The 8,408-nt window shown below is 33.2% G+C and overlaps 1 long non-coding RNA gene across 1 annotated transcript; it reads right to left on the minus strand.

Moving 5' to 3' along the window:
* Positions 1–2,089: 2,089 nt before the first annotated feature.
* Positions 2,090–7,277, minus strand: LOC127736692 (uncharacterized). The gene is made up of 3 exons (XR_007999133.1): positions 6,598–7,277; positions 5,318–5,409; positions 2,090–4,575 (listed from the first exon to the last, which is right to left on the minus strand). It is a non-coding gene; the product is annotated as an uncharacterized LOC127736692 (long non-coding RNA).
* Positions 7,278–8,408: the final 1,131 nt, after the last annotated feature.

The raw sequence follows: 8,408 nt of genomic DNA on the forward strand, positions 1-8,408 counted from the left end.
ATCCCCAATTAAAATTTGGATAAAAAGTTAAAATCATCCCCAATTAAAATTTGGATAAAAAGTTAAAAACACCCCCAATTAAAATATGGATAAAAATTTAAAACATCCCCAATCAAAATTTGAATCAAAGATAAAAACATCCCCAATTAAAATTTTGATTAAAAGATAAAAACCTCCCCAATTAAAATTTGAATAAAAGATAAAAACATCCCCAATAAAAATTTGATTAAAAGTTAAAAATATCCCCAAATAAAATTTGGATAAAAATTTAAAACATCCCCAATTAAAATTTGAATAAAAGATAAAAACATCCCCAATTAAAATTTGGATAAAAAGTTAAAAACATCCCCAATTGAAATTTGAATAAAAGATAAAAACATCCCCAATTAAAATTTGAATAAAAGATAAAAACATCCCCAATTAAAATTTGATTAAAAGATAAAAACATCCCCAATTAAAATATGGATAAAAAGATAAAAACATCCAAAATAAAAATTTGATTAAAAGATTAAAATATCCCCAATTAAAATATGGATAAAAAGATAAAAACATCCCCAATAAAAATTTGAATAAAAATTAAAAACATCCCAAATTAAAATTTGGATAAAAACATATTGACATAGCCACGGGGCTCTGCCAAACTTGTACCAGTAAAGCGGATACATGGTACACAGTCTGACCAAGTCATGCCACTCGGTCTCATACCAGTACTTGCGGATACTTGATATGTATGGTACTTAGACCGTGACTCGGTCGCAGTCTGACCAAGTCACCCTTGGTCACGGTCCAACTGAGTGATCGATCTCACTCAGTTCATGCATGGTACTATGGAAAAGGTTTAGACCATGACTTGGTCGCAGTCTGACCAAGTCACCCTTGGTCTGACGGTCAGGGTCCAACTGAGTGATCTATCTCCCTCAGTTCATACCAATACTAGCAGATACTTGATATGTATGGTGGGGACGTTACTATACCTAAATGGGAGGTATAGTATCTGTGAACCCTAAACACAGATGGCGACTTAACTTCCCATACATGTAATCAAGTATGATAAGTTATATTATGTTTATAAAATAACTAATGAAAAACCTACCACAATAATAAGATAAAAACATTGCATCCAAGTTTCCTGTGGCAAGAAGTGAAATATTTTTTTTATACAAGTTCAAATGTACTAAGTAGTCCAGTTTTAGTTGGTTTCCTTGAAGGTTTTCAAAAGGCTTCAAGAAGATGTCACGTTTTGGGTAAATACAATGTGACAGTAACTCAACAATAGAGTAAAACCAAAAAAAAGCTATGAAAATGTCAAAGTACAGTCTTTCCCAATAAACGATAATAACTAATGGTATCTTAATCTTTTTGCCTTGCAAGTCTTTGCATGAAAATTGTCACATTTATGTAATACAAATGCTAGTCAGATTACCTCCACATAGCTTTGAAATAACTATCAAATGTTGATTATTGTCTAATGACAATGTACCTTCATTTTAAAGGTATACTGTGCATAAAACATAACAGGTCCTGATATTCTTGATCCGAGGTTACACAAATGTCAGATGACAGACAGTGTTATTACTATATACTAGTAGTACAAATTAGTAGGTACTTATTTCATGATGTAGGTGTTAAAAACTATAGGTCACTGTAAGCAAGTTGTAAGAGGTGCCAATATAACAAAACATGATACAATTTCAAATGCAGAAACCATTATGGCCTGATCTATGTAAAAAAAACAAACGAAAAAAAAACAATTCGAAATGATTACCATTGAATTAAAAGTGAACCTCAAAATCGACAGGAATCGCCATACCCCAAAACATAATTCAGCAGATGGAGAGTTGTCTCATTGGCACTCATACCACATCTTCTTATATCTATAGAATCACTATACCCTAAAATGTTATTCTGAAGGGATAAATATAACCTGAAATATTATTACAAGCAAATACCAGCTTTTAGTCTTGTGTGGTCTGACCCAGCCAGGGATTTAAACTCAAAACTCTTCCTCACAAAATAACTGAAACAAGATTATTTCTAAAAAGCGGAACAAAATATTATTTTAATAATATTTTAAAGAAACATAAATAAGTTCAAATAAATGTTATTTATTAAAATGAGAAATGATTTATGTAGCAATCACCTTATATAATACTGCTACTTAAGACATAAGAATATGGCAATATTGAAAAAAAATACACCCTGCTTTAAAAAAAACTCGTACATTGTAGGGAAGAATTATAGGTGTTTAATTGTTACAGAAATTTCAACTTTACAATCGTTATGAACTAGCAAACAGGTAAATTAGGTGATGTTATTCCACTTGATAATAGTAAATAGGAAAACAAATAATAATATACTACATTTTTAGTGACCACTAAACATACAAGTAAAACAATACTAGCATTCTATAAAATATACCATTCCTTCTAATGCATTATGAAATACTATTTGACATTTCTTTTAAACTATTGCAAAAGAATTCACTTACTAAAATCAAGAGGAGCAATGTTCAATTTCATGGACAGGGTTTTAAATATTATTTTAAAGCTAAGAAAAAATTTACGAAGTCACAGGATTTACCATTAAATTTACAAACAAGTTAAATCTTCTTTTCTACAAAAAACAAGAGTTGTCTCCTATTTGCATTAGCCTTATCATGAAATACTGTTACCAAAAGTACCTATAAATATGGAAGATAACTCATTAAACTTAAAATGAAGTCATAATTGGGAGGAAGGGGCGTTTAATATCAGATAATATTGAGAATGGAAGCACTTTTGTAGATGATGACGACATAAATATAATTTGAAATCCCAATGTCAGACCAATCCACTTAATGCATTATCTAGACCTGTTTACAAGTCGATTTTATTTACAGAGCTCTAAATAATACTGTCATCTTACTTTATTTACATCTTATATAGCATATCTAACAAAAAATATATAACAATTATATATAAAACTAATACATTCTAATTTATTGCAGGCCTTCCATGCAGTGAACAAAACTAGCTCATATGAAGAGATAAACAAGTGTATTCCCTCCCCTTAACCCTAAAACTCAGCCTGCTAGTTTCCATTCCTCACAATTTATGCTCAGTTTGTTATATTTAAAAACAAGTTAAATATTCTATTTGCATTATCCTTATCAGGAAATATCAAAATATCATAAACTGTTATCACAGAGATATGTCTCGCCTTTTTGTAATTTTGATTATGCAAATGTTGAAATCAAAATAGACATACTTTAACATCTTACACAAGTTATGCAAATATTCAAAGTCAATGAACCATGACTGAGTTACATGGCTAAACAATCTCCATGTAAATGAGATGTGCCAATGCTAATACAACTGCATACCAAATACCATTGACTTATTATAAGTCGTTCCCAAACCTAAATACAAATTAACTTGTAAACTATGTAAAAGTTTCAAAGTCAATGAACCATGAAGAGTGGTTGGGGCTATATAATCTCCATGGAAACAATACTTGCAAATGCCAATAAATTTCATTAGACTGTGACTGAGGGACGAGGCCAAAAAATTCTCCATGGAAATGAGATGTGCCAATGCTTATACAACTGATTACCAATTAACATTGGCCTACCACTAATCGTTCCCCTTGAACTGACCTAATCACAAACTAATACATGATAACTAAGAAAAATTTTCAAAGTCAATAGACCATGACTAAGGGGGCGGAGTCAAATTATCTCCATGGAAATGAGATATGGCAATGCTTAAACAACTGCATACCAAATATCATTGACCTACCACTTGTTGTTCCCCATAAACTGACCTAATCACAAACTAATACATGTAAAATAAGCAAAAGTTTCGAAGTCAATAGACCATGACTGAGGGGGCAGGGCCAAATAATCTCGATGGAAATTAGATGTGCCAATGCTTATACAACTGCATACCAAATATGATTGACATACCACTTGTGGTTCACCATAAACTAGACCTAATCACAAACTAATACATTGTTGACGCCATCGCCGCCGACGCCGGAAACAGCATACCTATGTCTTGCTTTTTGACTCCGTCAAGGCGAGACAAAAAGTACCTACAAATATGGGAGATAACTCATTAAACTCTAGGAGTAGTTATCTGGAATAGCTGTGAATTGGATGGAGAGTTGTCTCATTGTCACCAATTTCACATCTTCTTATATCTATAGACCTATAATAGGATGGTAGAGCGTAAGGGCAGGGGTAAAACAATATGCCCCCCCCCCCCAACTGAAAGGGCATAAAAATAGATTTAAACCAATGGCAGCTGATTGTTCTCACAAGTCCCATCAAAGTCTTACATTAAACACCTAGTACATGTATTAACTAAGACCATTTAGGGGGGAACTGTAGGCCTATGAAATTCGAATGTAATCAACATATCTGGTTTAAAAGAATAAATCTTTACAACTGGCTCTCCCCCCTCTTTCTATCTCTCTCTTTAAACATAAATGTATTACTACATATTTTTTTTGTCAATAAGTGTTTCCAAGTTCCTCAGATCAACAGAATCCATTCTTCTGCTTCAGTTGATTTCTAAATTAACAAGCACGCTTTGTCTACAAATAGAAAATAAAATTTCATTCAAAACAAACTAAAATTCACAAAATAATATATATAATGTTGATGTCAGAAGATATTTACATTTTATCCATATATGGGGTAACCAGGAGACAGAGGCTAAAGAAATTCTTCATATAAAGCAGTTCAGAACTGTATTAAATCTTATGGCATCTTAAGTATGAAATGCCACCATTGTACTTACATTTTACTTCAGATTTGTTTAAAATAAACATGTCAATTTTTTCAGGCACCATGGATTAAAAATTTTCATTTAACCAAAGATTTGATGGAAAAGGACAATATGCCTTCAAACTAGTTTAACCCTGCCACACTCTGTATGTGCCTGCAATTCAGTGGTTAATGTTTGTTGCTGTGGTAATGTTTGTTGCTGTGTTACATATTTGTTTTGTTCATTATTTTGGACATGAATTAGGCAGTTTGTTTTCTCGATTGAATTTTTTTACAATTTTCATTTTTTGGCCCATTTATAGCAAACTATGTGGTATGGTTTTTAATCATTTTTGAAGGCAGAATTGTGACCTATAGCTGTTAATTTATATGTCATTTGGTTTCTTGTGGAGAGTTTTCAAAATTGCAATCATACCACATCTTCATATTTTTATATCTGTAATTGGGTATTGTATTATTATAGAAGCAATATTTTTTAACTTAAGAACCGTTCATTATCTTTAATGTTACCTTGAAACAAGGATTTAATATTACCGTCAACAAACATACCTTAAAGTTGGTATTATTTTACATCCAGGTCCTACTTTCCTTCGATTTTCCTTCAGTAAATCATTTACGTGTTTTCAAAATATCCAGGATAACTGAAAAAAATTGAATCCATCAACTGTGATAGTTTTAAACACTTATTGAAGGCCTGTATGTTGACCAATAGTTGTTAACTTATATATCTTTTAGTCTCTGGTGGAGTCAGTTGTCTCATTGGCAATTATACCACATCTTATTTCGATATCTATACATGTATATGGAATTTAGTCAATTAATCAACATCTAAGCATAGCAGTTAATACAGATAAATTAGATACAATATTGCTAAAGTGACATATAGGTCCAATGGGCCAGGTGTAAATATCAAATTGCTATGTATATACATGTAATTGTTCAGATGTATGTTATGATACACGTCACTATAATAAATAATAACTTTAATAACTTACTAATACATAACATTTTATCTAATAAATATACATAGATATAAGAAGATGTGGTATGAGTGCCAATTAACATGGCATAATAATACTTCTTAATTTACTAGGCTAATTCTCGTGAATTTTTATAGTTTTTCATTTTTAGTTTATGCATGATTTTTTTTCAACCTATGAATTCTTATTTGTAATACATATTTTGGTCATAACTGTTAATTGTGACCTGTGGAGCAGGAACTGTGTACCCTTCCTATTCTTTCAGGAGCACCATTGTTAAAATTCTCCATTTTGTTGGGTTGATATTAGGGGTCATCCATAATTGTCAACCATTTTCCAAAGTGTACAAAACATACACTTTTTCAGACCCCCTATCCTCCCTTAAAAAGTGTACATCAACCATTTTCAGATTTCAAGACAAGATTCAATCATTCTTAAAAAAAATTAAGATCAAGTCTATTATAGTTTAGTTTAATATAGAAATTTGCATTGAAAATAACTGAAACATGACTGTTTTATTTGATAAATAAAAAAAAAGCGTACTTTAAAAATGTTGATTTTTTAACCCCCTCCCCCCAAGTGTATGTTTTGTACACTTTGGAAAATGGTTGACAATTATGGATGACCCCTTACTCAATCTGGTTTTCTGGTTAGTGTCAGATTGCTCCCTTAGAAATTTATCCCTTTTCTACACTAAAACAGAATATCAATGAATATTTTAAGTGCTCCATGTTAATTATCTTGTGGACTTATGTAATACTATATCCAGACGTGAATTTATACATCAAAATCATAACTACTCAAATGAAATGACTAGACATCTACTATATGTACCTTATGCATATTTACCTTGTCTTTTTAATGTTAAAGCTTCATGCAGACCCGGTTGTGATGTTCCTCATCTGGGAGATTAATTGGTATATAATCATTCTTCCTTTTTACAAGGATAGGTTGTTGGCATATCTCTCAATCCCAAACCTGGAGAACCAGAGAATCTTTACTCAAGCTTTTTTTCCTTTAGATCAATTGCAGACCAAGGCTGACGAGTCAAATCTACCAAAAATTTCATATCAGAGTTTTCTTCTCCTAGACATCCTTTCAAGGCTGATGACCATCATTCAGCCGGCTATTTAACCCATAACTGGGGCAAGGTTGATGAGTGCTAGGGATGTCCGCACGTCGATCGGCCTACACACTTCATCTCTAGGGTCCTTGCTACTCCGAGATCCTCTACAGTTAAGCCTAGGACACTAGATCCTAGTTACCATGTGCTGTCACGGGGAGGCACTGTAGAAGTCTTGTTAGTGTAGAGGCTATGTACTGGAAGGAAAGACTTACGCACTCAGCTTTCTTTTCACCTATGAATATAAGCTATCCAGCGGCAGTGCAAGAGTCTATGACTCCCAACCACACTAGACGCATACACAAACCTGTGGTAACACCACCAGCACACAAAAAAAAAGGGGTCATTATTTCAAATTTAGAAAAAAGAAGGTTATTTATTTAAATTTAGAAAAAGAAATGGTTATTTATTCAAATTTAAAAAAAAGAAATGGTTATTTATTCAAATTTAATAAAGACGAAGGTTTATTTATTTATAATTTCAAAAAAGGAAGGGTTACTTATTTAAATTTTGAAAAAGGAAGGTTTATTTATTTAAATTTAGAAAAAGGAATGGTTATTTAAAATCCAGAAAAGAAAGTGATATTTATATTTAAATTCAGAAAAGAAAGTGTTATTTATTCTAATCCAGAAAAGAAAGTGTTATTTATTTAAATTCAGAAAAGAAAGTGTTATTTATTTAAAATCCAGAACAGAAAGTGTTATTTATTTAAATTCAGAAAAGGGAAGTGTTCATTATTTTGAAATTTATAATGCATTTCATCCAAAAGTACAGGGTTATTTGTACTTCACAAACTTTAAAGCAACTAAACAGTATCAGAACAGTGTGAAATTACAACACCAACACATTACTTACTTCCCCTCCTTACCCAGCAACTTCATCTCTATTACACTAGGCCATGGGGTAGCCCTCCCCGACCTCCAAGCCCTTAAATACACTGGACTTTCATGGGTTATCCCTCCCCGACCCCAAGCCCTTAAAAACAAGTCCCTGGATTCCCATGGGGTAACCCTCCCTGACCCCAAAACCCTGAAAAAACAAGTCCCTGGACTCCCATGGGGTAACCCTCTCCGACCCCAAACCCTTAAAAAAAGTCCCTTACTTATTTTTAAGGGCATGGGGGTCGGGGAGGGTTATCCCATGGGGTAATCCTCCCTGACCCCCAATCCCATAAAAACAAGTCCCTGGACTCCCATGGGGTAACCCTCCCTGACCCCCAAGCCCTTAAAAACAAGTCCCTGGACCCCCATGGGATAACCCTCCCCGACCCCCATGCCCTTAAAAATAAGTCCCTGGACTTGTTTTGGGTTAACTATCCCCTACCCTCTTGCCCTTAAATACAAGTGCCTGGAGTCTCACTCTCCCTTTCATCAGACCCCTAGGCTTCTCCTCCAAGACCTCTGAGCTCTTAAATTCCAGTTCCTGGACGTTGCCTCATTCCACCCAACCTGCTCCAAAGCTCAGTCCCAGGTCAACTATATATAAAGCTGTTAATTGCTATGTGGGGCGAGGGGATAACTAAAGAAAACGAAGAAGA

Source organism: Mytilus californianus, unplaced genomic scaffold, assembly GCF_021869535.1.
Source record: "Mytilus californianus isolate M0D057914Y unplaced genomic scaffold, xbMytCali1.0.p SCAF_35, whole genome shotgun sequence".
Taxonomy (NCBI): Eukaryota; Metazoa; Mollusca; class Bivalvia; order Mytilida; family Mytilidae; genus Mytilus; species Mytilus californianus.